Below are 18,653 nucleotides of genomic sequence, written 5' to 3'. Positions count from 1 at the left end.
AGGCAAACAGTGAAACTTATGCTTCCAGTTCAATAGGAAAGACACATCCAAACAGAGAAAGATTTAAATGCTAAAATGCTAAATAAACATTGCTATTCAACAACAGTCTTTGTCTTTTGAATCCTAGGTTAAAATTACTTCACAGGGACTATAAACACTCCTTTTTGCTCTCCTTTGTTGGAGCTAAATGAATTTTAACTGCAGAAGTTCCAGAGTGAAGAAGAATTGCCTCCTAAATCTCCTCCCAAATCACCTAAGTACCCCAGCAGAGGAAGGCAGGAGAGGACTTTGGGAGCTGTTAAATGAGATGAATAAGAAAATAGTATACAAATTGCATTTATTCTGGGTCTGCCTGTTTTGTATAAATCCTAACAAATAAGTGGTGCTGTGAAGGTGCTGGTTCTACACCGTCAGGGTATCAGCAGCAAAAAGAACAATTCTGCAATGACCTTGCCTTAGGAAATCCCAGTGGAGTCAAAGGATTCAGAGGGCTTGCAGGCTCAGGTCATAAATCACTCAAGATATGAATTACTGCCTTATTACAGCAGATTCATAACTATAATTCTAGATAAATACACAATTAGTGTGATCTCCTCTGATAACATGCCAACAGGAAAAAAAAAAATAAGTCACCTCCTACTAAGCAGAGTAACTATTCAAAGGAGCTGCAGCAAACTTTCACAGATGTTGAGGCCAGCAGGATCACTGTAATAATCCCACCTGATCTTCTGCACGGTACAGGGCAGAAAAACTCCCCCAGGGATTTCTACATCATTTGGAAAATACAGCTTGTTTTCTAGGAAGGTGCCTTACCTTGGTTGAAAGTTTTCTGAAAGCAGAGAAAGCATTGTATTCCTTAATAAAGCACCACATCCTTGCCTTATTAATTAATTAATGTGCCATCTCTCTCCCAGTGACTCCACTCCTGACCTGTGCTGGGACACCAGGAGCCACCTGAGGTCCTGGAGCCACCGAGTGCTATTGCCTCAAGGCTGCTCACACAAGGCTTAAGAGATAAAATAAGTTTTCCTTAGCACAATTAACTTCACCTGGCAGGGACAAGCCCACAACCAGGTTTTGGAAGAGCTGCTTACTGTTCCAAGCAAGAGCATATCCCTAAAGGGATGCTAATGCCCTTGCCAGAGTTTAGAGAAATGAGGAATGTACAGCACACGCCAAGATCAAGCCAGAGGTGACCTTGATAGTTTTACTTCTGCTCAGCATCTGAAAGGGTATTTCTGGAAGGCTTTTGCCATAATAACTGTGGCTCACAGGAACACTGGGACTCTGTTTTTGCTCTGATTTTAAAGGAGATGTTTGACTTTACAGAGTAGTGATAGAAGGAGCTCGTTGGGAGTAGAAGGCTCTCAGCACACTTCTGAGGCTCTCAAACTCTTTTCTGGGTGGAAATGAGATCAAACTAAACTAAAGTGGCACTGTTTGCATGAGTAACAACTAACCCAAATTACCCAGGGCTGAGAGATGAGGATCCCAGGGCTAAAAGAACAAGGGTGTTTTTTTCCACACTTGGGTAAAGACTGTTGACTCAACTTGCAGGGCTATAAAATTTCTCCAGTAACAAGCAGGGACAGACTCCTACAGCAATGCTGCAGGGAAGGGAAATACCCTGTCTCTGAAAATCCACTTATTTCAACCAGACTGAAAGAGCTGCACAAGACTATAAATGGATCTGGCTGTGGTTGAGGGGTAGATGAGAGAAGGAAGAACACCCTTTGCTTCTCCTTTGTTTTTACTTCTAAACAGTAAGATTAAGGGTGGGGAAGTCCCCTGCTCCCAGTTTATTTGCTTTAGAAGCCTTTTTGATTCCCCCAGTGCAAGCTGGCATGAAGAGGGCAGAAGAAGCTCTTTTCTGGACACACTCTGGCACACTCTGACTTTACACATCACAGACTGGGAAATGTGAAAAAAGTCACTTTCTCAACATTTTCCTTTTGTTGCTCCCGGATGCACAGTGCCACTTCCCATTACTGGCCAGCATGTCAGCTGTGACCTGCTGGGGGAGACGTGCTGTGATCCCGTGGGACAGGCTCAGCACACTGAGCATGTGAGGGTAAAATGTACAGTCCTCAGTAAACATGTGGGGCCCAGCTCAGTGAGGGGTCCTGAGCCATGAGACTTCAGCAAAAGGCCTCCAAGCATCACCCAGCACGGGAGATGAAGCAGAGAGTTGTGACCCAGGTCACATCTGCAGCTGGTATAAATCAACATCGCTCTGTTGATAACTGGGGAAATACATGGATTTGTTACTGCTGATAATTCAGCCCTATTTTGTTTGATTTTTTTTTTTTTTTTATTTTGCCCAGCTCTCTAAAACACTGCTTAGCTCCTGGTGAGTGTACTCTTGGGCTTGATGGTGGGTTGTGTGTGCTGCCCAGTAGCCTGGGATGAAGGTGAGAGACCCGGCAGGAATAGTGCGTCCTTCCTCAAATGCCTGGGCAGCCAGGAAAAGCATGCCTAAGGCTAGGAATCCTGAAGTTTTCTAGTGCAGAAAACAGTAGGGACTCCTTCCAAAATGGTTATTTAAACAAGGCATTTTAAATCGAGCTGCACTGATTATTAGAAAGCACAGTAATTTTCAATCACATGCCACAAAGGCAATATAAAACTGCCGACAACAGCATTTCATCAACGCCTCTGCTTCCAGCTTTCTCCCACCTTGACACTTCTGCAGTTTAACCCTAATTATTGCTGCTTGCCCTGTTATGATGGATGTAGTCCCAAGCCATCCTTCTTCTCTGTGCCATTAAGCTCTCAAGGATCCTGATTCCTCCACTTAATGTGAAGTGATGAAATGGGTTCTGGCAACAGAGATGCAAAGTCAGAAAGCTAAAATTTTGTTGAAGTATAAGCACAGAAGTGAGCTGTGTAGAGCTTTCATCCAAATTACTTTAAAGAGACATATTTCATAGAATCATAGAATACCCTGAAGTTGGAAGAGACCCACAGGGCTCATCAAAGTCCAGCTGCTGGCCCTGCACAGGACCACCCCAAGGATCATATCATGTGCCTGAGAGCATTATCCAAGTGCTTCTTGAGCTCTGACAGGCTTGGTGCTTCCAGAACCCAAGCACCCTCTGGGACAAGAGCCTTTTCCTAATATCCCACCTAAGCCCCTCTGACACAGTTTCATGTCATTCCCTCAGGTTCTGTCACTGGTCACCACAAAGCAGAGTCTGCCCCTCCTCTTTCCCTCACAATGCTCTCTTGCAGACCGTGATGAGATCTCCCCTCAGCCTCCTCCTCTCCAGCCTGAACAGACCAAGTGACCTCAGCTGCTCCTCGAATGGCTTCCCCTCAAGGCCCTTCACCGTCCTTGCTGCCCTCCTTTGGATACTCTCTAACAGTTTAATATCTTTCTTACATTGTAGTGCCCCCATTTGGAGAGGAGAAATTCCTTCTCCAATGTAGAAGGGCTTGCTCCCCAGCTAACATCAAGTACCACAGCCTATCTAATGAAGTATTTGTGAGTCCCTTCCCTTATATTTAGAGGGTAGTTTTAGTTTTTCCCTTCTATTCAGTTGTACATCTTCTGCTCTTTAGCTCTAACTGTTCCAAGATGTTCATCTGATATGAATTTACAAACCAGATGATAGCCATTATTTTCACATTAAGAAAGAAAAATCATGTACTGTTTCAAAGGCTTTAACTCTTAATCTGTTTTCAGACCTGTATGTACTGCTCTGTTCATATTTCTGCCATTTAGTTTCCAAATACTCAACCTTTTTCAAACAAGACCATGATAGCTGGCAGTATCTGAAAACACTGATACTGTTAATCAGCAAAAGTCTTGTTGAATTGAAAAAAACCCAAACTCGTCTGTCTTTCATGACAAATAACTAATGCAATGTTGACACATTGAGGCATGGAGCAGAGAGCAGGCCTCTAAGGCCTTTAAGGTTGGTTAAGACAGAAAATATTTTAATCACAGCTGAGAAAGGAAGAGATCACTGTCAGGTTTGGATAGGCTCATTCAGGTGCTCAGCTGGTGTAAATAAACTCAACTCTGTTTGACCTCTGTGAGGTCAAAACCATTTATACCCATAGTTATTTTTCCTGAATGAGGTGAACATGTAAAATCCCTTACTGAGTCATTTTCAGCAAGCTTGAGCACTACAATTCTCTCTAAAATCAGGAGGAATGAGCAGTCTGAAAGAGGACCACCCAAGTTATTGCAAGCTGTCAAGGGAAAAAAAGGTGCAAATCAAAGAATATTAAGTTCTTCTCCATTAAAAGCACAGATTAAGTGGATATAGCTGAAAGGAGCTCAGGCACTTTTCTTCCTTTGTGTTCTTGATGCAGCAGAAGAGAGTTTGTCCTGGCAGCAGCATTTTAGGTACACTGGAATAAGTCAAATATGTAAATACTGGTCTGAGCCATCCCATCTGCCCTTTGAGGGTTGCTGAGGGAGTTACCTGGCAGGTGATATGATCAGTACATGAATGGAAAGTAGAGAAGTTCAAAGATGAGAGGAACATCCAGCTTTCAAAATGGTCAGAGGAAAAGAAAGTCCTAACTGTCCCCATAGTAAAGAGCAGAGACGCAGGGAACCTCCAACAGAACATCAAAATGCCACATTATTATGAAAACAGTGATATTTTCAGGGAGTTAGAGATTAGAAATTAGAGTTTGGGCTTCAGAAGTATTTGTAACCACAATCAAGTCAAATTTGAGGACAAAAGAAAGTTCATAATGTCACCGAAACTATGGGAAAAACAAAAACTGTCCAACAACATTTTCAGTGTTAGAGAATCAAGGCATTACTTTATTCTGTCCAGGATGTGCAACAGAAATCATTTCACCCACACATAGCCTGGGTTGTCAGAGAAAATCATTAAATTACACACAAATTTTACCAGATTTTTCAGATACTTATAGAGTCAAAGCCCAGAGAAACTTGTTGGTTCAATGTTCATTGGTCCCAAGTTACACAGTTCTTAGTATTTGGTTTCCTGTTGGTTATCGACCTTAGATGTTAATTAGGTTCTCATTCTTGGTTCTCTCATCTCTCTTTTCCCTGACCAGGTGTCTCTGACCATGCCAGGGGTGATGTTTGGAGCTGATGGTCATTATCTTTTGTGTATCTTCTGTGCTACTCCCAGCCTGTTGAGATGTTAAGCTCATCAACCTTGAGTGATGAAACAGTCTTTTGAAAAGAAACTTAAAATTCCTTTTGCCCTGGGGCAAAGGCAAACAAAACCCCTGACCAAAGTTATATTAAAAAAAAAACAAATTTGGTATCTTTTCCAACAATATCAAGTCTGAAAAATCTTGGCACAGCAGATATGAGAACTGGAGCAGTAAGAGACTCTTTTTACAAGCTTAAAAAAAACCCAAAAACTTGAGATTGAGCCAAAATGCAATTTTTTTTCTGTTTTCCTACCAAAACTAAAAGCAAAAATATTACCATTTCTAGGGAAAGTGAGTGTTAAAGATGTTATCAAGTTTGCATATAATCAATCCACAGTAATTTAGAGGTGTCCCAACAGTGAGGAAAGCAGCCTTATCTATCCCAGGCAGAAGTGGCCAAAAAAAAGGAGTTCGGCTCACCCAGCTCTGTGTTTGTGCCACACTGAAACCAATTTAATCCTAATGTCCCTGTACCCACCCTGCCAATAAGCACTTCTGAGCATCCCAGCTAATTTCTAGAAACTTTGTCAATGGTAACCATCTGTCATTGGGAAAACACTATAAGGGGGATTAGTAACAGACTGGAAGGGAATACTGGAAAACTGGCAATATATTTCACTGAGTACAGATGTAAACACAATGAGGATATTGTTCTGAAATTAAAGGAAGAGCAGGAAATTTTGCAGTGTTCTCCTCAGTTGGTTTTCTGGAGATTTTTTTTTTACCCTTGCCACATCAGTGTGAAAAAAAGGCTGGCAAGTGAAAAGACTCATAGCAGGGTATAAATGTAAAATTTTGGGGAGTTTCCCCTGGGGTCTGCTATCCCTCCCTTGCTGCTCAATTGCCACCATTACTGCACGTGAGGTGCATGCTTATGCTGCTGCTGAATGAATGCACAGATGCCTCTCTGTTATCCTTAGAAGCATAAACTGCTTTTTCTAACAAATACATTGCCCGGTGCTCAAACACACCTAACGAGCTCCTTCTGCCTTGTTTGCTGGAATATGGCACCTTCTGCTGAGACTAAGATAAAACAGAAAGAGAACAGAAATCTCCAAGAAAAGATAAATGGGGGGACTTAATTGCCTCAGCAGTTTTGCTTCCAAAATTAGAGGGGAAAATGTTTCACAGATGAGAAGATTTTAAAGTGCGCCAATCACAATGAGAGAGATTCCTGTTTGAAATGATGATGGTCGAGACATCTCCAATGCCATGCTCATTGCAGAAGGGGAAAATATTCCGAGAACTGCCAAAATGTCATCCAAGGAGGGAACCTCTCCCCAGATCTTGTCTCCACTAATAAGAATTTGCTGGCACTTCTGAAGGCAGATGTATCTTCTGCTGAAAAAAGTCTTTCCCATTCCCTCGGTGAAGGAAGACACGCTCCTTGGCTGGTGTGAATCCATATACTGCTGCTCCTGCTAGCATCAAAACGTCATTAAAATCACAGCCTGAGAGGCATTACTGCAGCAGGAGAAGTCCCTGGCAAGGGGCAGCCTTTGGCTGGAGGCTGTACCTTGGGAAGGGTCTGTAGCATTGCTAAAGCAGACACAGCGGCCAGCGAGTCCCCCAGAGTGGGGCAAATCTGAAATTAGTGTTAGGCAATGAACATGATCCACAGGAGTGGAGGCCGGCTGGGATTGCTCTCACATCTCTCCACTCCCCTCTTTCATCACCACTCTTGGGGATCAGCCTGGAGTTAACCAAAGTGATGGAAATACTTCACTGACTTTGACAGACTTTGGATCCGGCTTTTCATGACATTTTATCTTCTCATACTATTCCAAAAGGTCCTACACAACAACCATGAGGCTGAGATTTTCAAGTCTACTCCCATCACTTTTAACAGAGACTTTTCTTCCACCTGCCAAGACAACCCCGAGCCACGCACGTTAATAATTAAATAACAGCTGAGCACCAGGGGAGGGGAAGTGACAAAGCTGCCAAAATCCTACCAAGATATTTTGACAATCCACAACCTGAAAAGATTTTAAATGAGGGTCTGGCCCCTTGTTACTCTCCCACTTTCTCCTGGGTATCTTTAAGCATCACACGGATTCCGCCTCATCCATCCCAGAGATGCATATTGATGTCATAACAATATTTCCCACGCCGGACCACACAACACTGGGCTGCAGACACTGTGATTAACAACTGCTTTTGCCCCTGTGCCTTTTGGGCTCCCATCAAAGTAGGATTTGTCCCAATTAATCAGAGGCAGTGTTCCTTGCTGCCGAGCGCTCATCCCGGATGCTGTGTGCGGCTCTAACCTTTCACTGGAGTCTGCCGGGAGCTGCTGCTCATTTATACCCAAAGCACTGCGGGTAAAAGGGCAACCAAACATCATTTACCTGCAAGTGAGGTTAAAAGTGGTATACCAACTTGATGGTGTTTGGCTTGGGAAACAAGACACTAATTAACACCTACCCATTGATTAATATTGACCGGGTTTTGCCTTGTGCAAGTTTTAAGCAGGTAATGCCTAAATTTATTTTTACTTAAGTTTTACCTGTACCAGGAATATTTTGGCTGAGCTTTGACCAAAGGTGAGTTTCCTTCTGGCCTGACATCTTAACACAGAGAAGACTTTCACCTCCACTGATGACTGTAAGCAGTGCTGCTCTGGGAGGTATTCCTGCCCTCAGTGGGAGAGTGCCCCAGGACACCCTGACATTAATGAGCCTTGACACTGCTTCCAAACTCAGGGCCAAATCCTCTGCCCACAAGGCTGGGACTTTGTGACATGCTCCCCTTGCCTTGGGACCCATGACCAATTTCACTGCAGGCATGTTAGAAATACCCAGCATAAAGGCACAAATCCTCTGTGTCTTTGAAATATGTCGTATTTATTTAGCAGCGGCATCCTCCTGGTGCCATTGCAGTGATTGCAATGCACTGTGGGGTATTCACGTGATCTCAGCACCCCAAGAGCCCCTGCTGATCCCACAGACAGCAGCTGGGCTATTTCACCCCAAATAAGAGAGAAGACCTGCCCCAAGCTTTGTGATTGCCCCTGGATGTCTGTGACACAATTAAAATATCCTTACTGCTGGAGTGGTCCTCTTGGCACAGGAATATGGTCCCAATTCCTCCTCTAAAAGTGCTGGGTTTATCACTTCTAACCCATTTATGGCACATTTAACTTGTTAATATGAGATACAAACAAAATGAAAGCCAGCTATTCACCCATCTGAGGCAGGAGGAAGCCTGGATTCCTGAAGTTAATAGACACTGAAAGAGGGGAACTGGTTTTCCTGTGAATCTTTCCCCAAAAACGCCAGCATGAGGCTCAAAACTCACCACAGGTGGAATCTCCCACGTTCCAAGAGACTCCATTTAAAGGAGGGAGGTGATTCTGGAGCCAATGTGGGAGTACAAGCCCTGAGCCTGATCTTCCTCCACAAACTGTCTTTTTGAAGCCCATTGAAGCAGCTTCTGCAAAAAGCAGAGCAGGTGGGAGAACCCTTCAGGAAGCAAAGACAACGCCTTGAAGCTGTATCTGTCTTGGCAGGCCTTGAAATACAGCCCTTGCTTTGTACTGGTTTGTTTTGTTTTCTTTTGGTTTTTGGGGTTTTTTTGGGTTTTGGGTTTTTTTTTTGTTTGTTTGGCTTTTTTTTTGGTGGCTCTTTAACTGATGTTTATTTAAAAGAGACCACTTTTGAAACTTGAATGATCTTTTTCCAAATTGCCATATTTCTTCTCATCCTCCAAGAACCTGAGTTTTCTCTTGACTTGAGTTTTCCATAAATAAAGACTCTCTGCAACTTTGAAAACTACTTTGATTCAAAGTTTTAATAAAAACCTTTGAGGCATCTTACTGTCCTTGCCTAGAGGGGAGAATACTTGTTTTCATGTTGGCAGGGTGGAAAATGGTGACAGGAATGGCAGCTCCAGGAAAAATCAATTTTTGGGCAATGTGGTGGGGTTTTTTTGTCCTAGCAATTCGAAAGATTTGTTACATAGGGGTTTATACCTTCAACTATAGAAATATTAAGGCAAGTATTTGCTTAAATTTAAGCTATTAAAATATTTCAATGCTCTCAAGAATCAATCTGATAATTTTCTGTTCTCACCTCCCTTTTCAAAATGGGATGACTTTGCACTCTGGAGTCCTGCTGTTCACTTCAAGATTGACCTGACTGTTATAGGACGGGTGAAACAATCCCAACTGCATTGTGATTTTCATCAAACCAAACATTCTGAAAACTACAAAAATATACCAATCACTTTTTTCTGATGAAAAACTGGTACAGCACACCGTGAGCAGTGGGACTGCTGGTTTAGCCACTGCTGATGGGCACCATTTTGCATGTTTGGTTTTGTTTGCTTCACTGATTGTTGGGTTGGTTTTAAGGATAGATCAAAATGATCTATCACATCTTGTCCATCACAGATCAATAACCCAACCTGTTCTTGCCTGTGTCCTGTCCTCCCACCTCCTCACCACTGAACTAGAACAAGCATTAAAGGACTCTGAAATCACTCCTGGCCCAAGAAATATGCAGTAGACAGAGATCTCGCTCTGGGCCACGTTGCAGAAGCACATTTTGTTCTCTGTGCTCCAGAGCCCCCAGGAAAGCATCCTGAAAACCATTCTTCAAAACGTTCTGCAGCTTAGCCTTAAATGTTGACCATAAATGAGGCAGCCTCAGCCTTTAGGAATTGCTTCATGGCTCAGGCTGTTTCAGCACTCCTGTTTTCTGCCAAGGGCTCAGGGTTTGTTCATGTTTTGTGACTGTGCACCAGGGACAGCTGGTCTAGTGATCAGCTGAGAGATGAAGACTATTCCTAATATATAAATGTAAATAGAAGGATGAAAATTATTTAGATCTGTGGTTTAATGGGGAAAAGTTATTTCCTTGCAATTGAAGCCTGGTCTCTCCAAAACAAAAGGAAAGCTGAAATTGGTTCATCCCTTTACAGGCAGATCAGCGCACCAGGCTGCAGCCACTGCTTGACTGACACAGAGATTTTGGAAGGTCTGTGAGTGATGAGTCATGTCCCTGTAGGAGTCTCCCTCAGCCCCCACGTGGGCATAGGACAGCCAGCCTCTCCTCTGGGTGGGTGTACAGTCATACTCAACACAAGAATAAATTGTAGCTCTCCAAGGCTCATCACTCAGCCAAATCAGTCCCAGTTTTCAGTGGAGCACCCAGCTACACTCATCAAGGAGACCCATTCCCCTGCCAGGACTCATCTGTCTGCCCCCAGCTGCTTTGGCTGTGCAGATGCTAAGATAAAGTTGCAATGAGTGTTTGCTAGAGGAAATAAAGAGGATTCTTGTACCCTGATATTGCAGAGTGAGCAGGCCAGGTCAGTTCACAATCCCCCCCCCCCCATATTAAAAAACCACATAAAAAGCAATAGATCTGCTAACCCTTTTGTCCAGAGAGAGGCCAAGGTTTGGAATCAATGCTCTGGCAGGCAAATAGAGAAATTCTCTTTAATCACCAAGAGACCTGGACACCTCTTTAATTATCTGTGCTGATTACTCCAGCAGCCTGGCCTTGTCTGGGTGCTCACCCGGGCTGAGGGGGCAAATGTCCTGCTGAGCCCTTGGAGGTCACCTGCCAAGACTGAGCAGCTGCAGCCCCCACCATAAAACTTGCTTTTCTGACACTTATTTTTTATGAACTTCTACAAGCTGCCAGGAAAGAGATTTTCTTACAGGGAGAGTTGACTGAAGCAGCAGGAAGACATGAAAAATGCCCATTCTCCCCCCACTTTCTCATTCATTGGTAAATTAATGAGAAGCATTTGCAAAGGACACAGGCATTGCTGCCCACACTGCACACCGGGTTTCCCCCTCCCACGTAACCTCACAGGTAAACAGCATCACCAAGGTCTGGCTTTGTGACAAAAGGCACCCACCATGGCCAGAGCCAAGTCTTTAAGAACCACTCTCCAATTAAATTAAAAACATTTCTTGCAATAGTGTAATTCAGAGTCTAGGCTTAAGGGAGGATTTTTGAATGCCAAATAATCCATTAATTAAAAGTTAAAAAAACCCACCCTTAGTTTATTACCTGCTATTCTGAGGTGAGAAACTTACACCCAACCTCTGCAGAATGCAGCTTTATTGACTACAAACAGGATTACTCACAGGAGCTTTTCATTTGTAAGTTTTCTGTGGAGCTTGAAGGTCACACATTAAGGAGGGCTACAACTTCCTTCAAAAAACAGCAAGGGAGAATGCATTACCTCTGCTACTGCTTATTCAAGGAAACAATAAATGCCTTTCTTAAATGGCATAAATTGAGCTGTGCTGATGTTTCACAATGGCACAAATTGGTTATCTTATTTAAATGTCAGACTGTTTGCTCCTGGATGGGATCTGAGCCACTCCACCATGACAGACAAGATTAACTCAACATCTCTGAAGAGGGAAGGGCCAGCTCAGAGAGCCCAGCACAGCTCATGGGGCTGGTTAAAGCACATCTGCAGGGACACATCACTCCATCCCACACATGCAGTACTCTGCCACTTATGTGTGAGTGTCCAGAAGCTGAGATTTGACATGACCAAGCCAGAAGGACCTTTGGCCTCCCCAGTGATCCTTCTCAAGACACTGGAGCTTGGAGAAGCCACTGTGTGCCTGCTGTGCCCGAGCAAATGAAGGCAAACGGGCAGCCACAAATTCCTGCCCACACCAGATCCCCCAAACCCTGCCTGGGGCTGCAGGCAGCCTCACAGAGGTGACACAGATGTCACCTGTCTACCTTGTTTCTGCTGGCAACAACTCCAAACCCCTCACAGGTGTGGTAGTGCTACAAAGATGAGGTGAGGCTGTTTCCCATCTCCATTCCCAGCCCTGGGCAGCACCAGTGATGTGCAGCACATGCCTGAGGACTCCCTGTTCTCATCAGGGACACAGTGGAGCTTGTTGGGGAGCAAAATGAACTCACCTAGGTCTTGCCCCTGGTCTTTGCAGTAATTAGTTGTGCCCCGGATGACCCCTGGGCCAAAAATCATACATCTGAAAAGTTCCTTTTATTTTTAATTCATTTTCAGATTTTTTAATTGTCTCCTTCAGCATACTTCAATGACATCTATCTTTTAAAAATGCCTTAATTAAAAGCCCAGCTTTCAGAACTTTGAGGGATAGCAGTGGAAATGTCACAGGGCAGATGCACAGACTCTTACCCCACCAGACACCAAGGGGGATGATGATCTTTTCTTTTTTTTAAGAAAAGGAGTTGATCTGTCTGGTCCACAAAATGTCTGCTTGAGACCAGAGGAGCCACCTGAGAGCAACTCCACAAGGTTCATTAGTAAGCACCAGCACACACCAAGTCAGGAGCTTCTTTTCCAAAATAAGCACCCATGACATGTACTGCTCCCTGACCACAAATCCTCTCCTATGGCAGAGAGCCACCCTCCACAGGTTTTATAAGCCTGGACTGGTGACTAAGACCATCTACAATCCAGCTTTACCTACTTTCACAACCTGCTAGTGTTACAACTCCTGACCCTGTGGTGTGTGCAGCAGCCACCCAGCTTGTGTCTCCTGGCTTGCATCACAAAGGATGCAGAGTAAATTCTCCTCAGGACCAGCTGTAACTTATGCACTTCTGTGATTCTTTTTCCTCACTACTTCTGACATTTTGGTGTGTTAGCTTTGTTCTGTGCTATTACACAGCTATCTCAGCTGTGGGAAAGGAAGGCTGGGTGGGTGGAAAGCCTTCTTGAAAGATCACAGACAAAACAGAATGGTAATGGGGGCAGCAGCACAGCCAGGCTCTCTCCTCAGATGTTGGGTTGCTTGTCTGGACAGTACCGAAGAAAAGTCCAAAAATGATTTTGGGACAAGGTCACACAGCCCATGGTAGTGCAATATATGTATTGAAGGTCTCAGATATGTGACCTGACATAGGCAGGAGCCATCCTCCTGGACTCAGCCTCTAGGGAAACACCACACATTAGGAGAAAACTCAGTCCCAGCTGTCTAAGCTAAACCTTGTTAGTAATAGGAAGGCTGCAGAGCCTTCCTGGGAGCTCCCCAAACTCAGCATCTGTGTGGTCCCACAGAGCAGGCTGCGAGGCAGGGGTCAGCCTCGCTCCTTAGCATCTTCATCAGGTACCACATAATGACACAGATTCTGAATGCTAAATAAATCATGTCCTTCATAAGCATTTATTGCTCATTAGTTTGGACACCGAGCTAATGAATGACTCATTTGTCTTCTAAATCCCTAATGACCATTAATTAAAGAATTAACCCGGCTTGCTGAGAAATGGAAGAAACCTACCGACGATTATTTACAGATATATACAAAAATTCACAGCTTTTTTTCAGATTCCAGGATGCTTTGTCAGGGGATTGCAATCACTCACCAAAGTGCTGCTCTTTAATTTTCAGTTGGAAAGCTTCAGAGCCTTTCTCCTGGCAATTGCTAAGTGGCTGAATGATTGCTCCCCATTGACAAACGAGGGGTTGGCAGGTCGCAGGTGGTTATGTGCATTCATATAAAGCAGCACGAAGGCAGTCAGTGCTGCTTAGCTGTGTGTGTCACCTTTTCATAACAACAAAGAAAAATACCTCCAAAGGTTCCCAGTGTTTTGCTTATTAAGCAGTTGACTGATTGCTCCAGACTGGCAAGTGAGACAGTGAAAGGTACCAGGTGTTGCTGCTTTCTGGTGTGCTAGAGCTGCCCACCTTCTTTTTGGGCTTACAGATTAGTGAGGGGCACAGCCAGAAGATAAAAATTTTGGTGGCTTAAATAATTTTAAGTACCCATTAATGCAACATATTCTTGTCGACCTCTCCTGTTACAGAGCAGCTCCTTCTATTCACTCTGAAAACAACAGAAAAAATACTTGACTGACCACTTGAGGCACAAAAGTTTCCATGGAGGCAGACAGGGGGCTTGGTGTAATTGGGAATCAGATGAGGAAGCACTAGGGAGCATTTTTTTTGTGTTTCTTTTGAACCTGCTGCTCACCAGTGAATACTTGTGTTCAACAACATGGTGAATAATCCCCTGGTGACTCCATCCATCACCTTCAAGATATCACAGCTTCTAGCTCATCTCCCTCAGAGTCATTTATTTCCCAAGAGGAAAAGTCCCAGTCTGTTTAGTGTTTGTCATTTGGAAACTCCTGCATGCCCTTGGTCATCCCTTACCCTTCCCTGTGTCTCTCCTGATGGATGAACGACGCTGTTGGCTTCACTGGAATCAGTAGAAGCATGAAGTTGGGTTGCAGTTAAAAGTTTGTTGGTTTCATGCGTGGGTTATAATTTTTTTAAGCCACACACATTCTCATAATTTCAGTGACACTGAGCCAGATTAGAAAAAGGGCTGGTTGGGTTACTACAGGCTACAAAAACACAGCCTTTGCACGGACTCAGTTATCTGGATCACTTGGTGGCCTGCAAGATCTCAGTATTAGATGATGCAATAGGCAATACATGCCTTTGAACTTCACAATACTAATTTAATTTATACCCTATAATTTACATATTCAAATGTTGGCTGCTGATGGTGGAAATGAGACCTCATATTGCCAAAACAAAGCATTCCAAAATCAGGTTAGACGTCATCCTGCCTCCAGAAAACACGAACAGGGGGGATGTTCTTCTGGGAGAGAGATTTTTAATCTGTGGTTTCTGAACCTGTGCAGTCTGCTGAGCTCACATTTCCAGGCTTTTTGGATTAGCTGCTCTCTTTGCCAGTGTCTCAGCACCTCATGGTGACTCACCCTATGATGAGGGTTTTGCTGCAGAATCTTCTCTGCAGCCACTCCTCTGTGTCTGCCTCTGCCTTGCCCAGGGTCTCCTTTGGCAGACATCAAGCTGTGGGCATTTTCTGGTGTTTGAGGTGGGACTGCCAACATAAAATTTTTTTTAAAACACCCCAAAAATGCAAATTAAACCAAATTTGTAACCTCTCCTGTTTAAGCCACTGCTGGATGGGGCAATGCTTAAGATCTCAGTATGTTTGATGGACTAGAAAAAGCATTTCCCAACTAGCCCTGCCTAATTACAGCCTCATTAATGGGAGAATCAACTGTACTGAGCCATTGGCAAAACCAGGCTGCCACAAAGGAAAAACTGGGAAATGCCTTGGATTTCATGACCTGTGGCACTTCCAGGCTGGAACACCTGTGGCTGTTTCATGAAGGATCCATCCAGACATCGGAACGTGCTTACACAAATATGCCTGAGCCTGACTTTCTCATTTTCCACACATGGTAATTGGCAGCAGGTAATGCCACCCCCAGCTGTCCCCCACCCAGAGCTCACCCCCAAGGCTCAGAGCAAACACATCTGCCCTGCGTGGGCACACCTCTGGTGCTGCAGCAGGTCACCCTGACAAGGTGGGACAAAACAATCACCGCGAAGCTGGACCAAAAAAAACCCAAAAACCATGGGGTTTGGTGTACTAGAATGCCATAATAGACTACCTTAGACTCTGAGTCTTCAACTCCTGGATGAGAGGTGAAAAATGAAGGTGGAAAGCACCAGCTGGGGTGAAAACAACATAGATACATGATTAAAAGCAGTCTGGGCTCACCCAGGACCCAAACCACTCCATGCTTCAGTGGCCACTGCACATAGAAGCCCTCTCTTTTCCTTTCTTTTTTTTTGGTTAGGGTTTTTGGGGTTTTTTTTTGGTTTTTTTGTTTTTTAATAAACTGGTGTGCAAGCAGAAGGAAAGGCCTGGTGCATGGACTAATTTTTAATTGTTTAATTGACTGCCTTTCATTATTTTTTTCCGCTCCTGGCCATCTCCCATCCTCCCAGGCACACACCAGTGCAACACAAACTGCTGGCAGAAGCAGGATGAGAGCAAGCAGAAGCATTGAAGGTGGGTGTTTGGCAGCAGAGCTGGGAGCCTGCTCCATGTTCATCACTGCTGGGAGGACAGCAAGGAGCCAGAAAGTTTCATCATGTCCGAAAGAAAAGAGGAGAGTAATGAAAGACTGCTCAGATGGTGCTGCGGGGTGCCGAGGGTAATAAATCAACCAGAAAGGGAGTCAAAACAAACAGGAGCAAAAACTTATTTTTGTGCTGAAGTTTGAGCTTGCTTTGTTTAAGTTTGGAAGCATTTGGTGAGGGCAAATCTTTGCTTTTATATAAAACATTTGCAGTAAAATTCCAGTTTCTCTCCAGGCTCTTTTGTTTAAATCAGAATGATTTTTTTTTTTTTAAATCAAGAATGATCCTTCCACAAAGGGTTTTGTAAATGGTACATCTACAGAAATAACATTTTAAATAGGATTACTTTTTGCCCAGATTGCTTTTTAAAATAAAAACTCATGTTTATTTAAATGTGCAATTTGAAAAAACATTGACCAAAATCCTCTTAGCAGAAACCTTGGCCACAGTGTAATGAAGGGGATTTTTGTTCTTGATTACAATGAGGACCAATATTAATCACAACATGATTTTGAGAAATGGCTGGATTTTTGGCTAGAGGGGAGGCAGTTTAAAAATAAAGTTGGCATAAAGATGAAAAAAAGGCTTAGACATTATGTTTAGCTAATTAGCTAATTATCCTATCCTAGCAGTCTGCACAAAATGAAAATACTCTTAAAGGAGCATCAAACTCCTGAAAATTTCCAAAACATTTTTTGGGAGCTGTTTTGCCTTCTGATTCCTTCCCTGAATTCCTCTTCTTTCCTCAGCCTAGCCAGTGATGGATTAAATCCCCTCTGTTCACTCTGGGGGTGAGGTGCAGGTGTGGACCTGCCCTGCTGGAGCTTCCCAAGCCTGAGAGCAAACCTGGCAGCAGTCGGGAGGGACATCCTGGTGCTCAGCAGCTCCTCTCCTGCACTCACACACCCCAAATTGCGCAAAAAAAGGATTATTTTACCCCCTTTCACCTGCTGGGAAACGTGCAGATCAACCCTTTGCTCTTGGGGCAGACAAGGGGTATTTTTACACTTGCAATCAAAGCTGTAGTTTGATGTGTTAGTTTTAGCTCAGAAATGAGGAGCTTCCCATGCCAGACTCTCAGCAAGCACTGACTAAAAAGAGATTTCCAGCACAAGAGCAGAGACAGCTGCAGACAAGCAGGGTGAGAGCAAGGGCTGAAGCACCCAGCACTCAGTGATGGCAGGGTGAGGTTAAAGGCAGGACTTGGTGATTTAGAGGCCTTTTCCAATTTAATGATTCAATGATTCCACAACCTCGGGTCACCATCAAGTGGTTATTTTGGAGTGGAACCATCTGAAGAAGGAGGTACTGAAGAACATGAAGGAACAGGGAGATTTACAGAGGGGAAGAGATGGACACCAACAACTGACAAAGGAAACTCCATGGTGGCTCATTAAGCTGCATTTGTTTGGTGAGGAGGAAAGGTGAGTGCAGGGGAAGCTGGAGGAATAATGTAACACCAAGAGGTGATGGAGAGGTGGTTGCTTGTAGCTGCTGCACAGAAACTGCACGTAGGGCATAGGCACAGCCTGGATGCAAAGGGCTTGAGCTGGCAACCAGACATCCACTGGGAATGTCAAAAATGGAGGCACAGTAGTTTCTCCTCCCTGTATGGCTTAAGCTTCTGGTCTGTTCAGCAACCAGCACCCTTCTGGTCAGCCACACCAATAAATCAGCATCCACTGATTTTGTGAGGCCACATCTAACCCACCATACACCTCACTAAAGACTTGTAACAACTTCTTCAAAACCTTCATTCACTGGAGTCCAAAACAAAACACCTCTTGTTCAGCACAGAAGGGATGTGGACCTGCTGGAGTGAGTTCAGAGAAGACCCCAAAGATGCTCAGAGAGCTGGAGCATCTCTGCTAGGGAGATAGGCTGAACGAGTTGGGGTTGTTCAGCCTGCAGAAGAGAAAGTTTAAGGGAGAACTTAGAGCAACTTGCAGTACCTAAACAGGCTACAAGAAAACTTGTGAGGGGGCTCTTCATAAAGCCTTGTAGTGATAGGACAGGGGGGCATGGCTTTAAACTGAAGGGGGCAAGTTTAGGTTAGATATCAGGGAGAAATGCTTTGCTGTGATGGTGTGAGACACCAGATCATATTTTCCAGAGAAGCTGGGGATGCCCCATCCCTGAAAATGTTCAAGGCAAGGTTGGATGGGGCTTTGAACAACCTGGTCTAGTGGAAAGTGTCCCTGCCCAGGGAAGGGGGGCTGGAACTGGATGATCCTGAAGGTCCCTTCCAACCCAAACCATTCTGTGACTCTATGATAACCAATAACATTTCAGTCCTCAATAAAATGTCTTCAAACTTATCTTTTCCTGTAACAAATCCTAGAAATACTCTCCAGGACAGTCATTCTTACTCTGGCTTCTCCTTGGACTTGTGTTTTCAGCATCCCTGTTCAAAATCCTGTCTCAGAGGTTTGACTTGCAGGTGGTAAGCCATGCCCAGGAGCACTTCACTAATTGCTGTATGACCAATGGTCCTGGGAGTAGATCACAGTTTCAACATCCTTGGCTCAAGTGCAAACACAATTTCATAAGAGTCTTTTGATTTTAACAGCACATTGCTGAAGTGGGGAGGAGATGGGTAATTCATCAGCTGCAGAATCTCTAGGCT

The sequence above is a fragment of the Molothrus aeneus genome, chromosome 7, assembly GCF_037042795.1.
Source record: "Molothrus aeneus isolate 106 chromosome 7, BPBGC_Maene_1.0, whole genome shotgun sequence".
Taxonomy (NCBI): Eukaryota; Metazoa; Chordata; class Aves; order Passeriformes; family Icteridae; genus Molothrus; species Molothrus aeneus.
The sequence above is the reverse complement of the archived record's forward strand: the minus strand, read 5'-3'. Positions refer to the sequence as shown.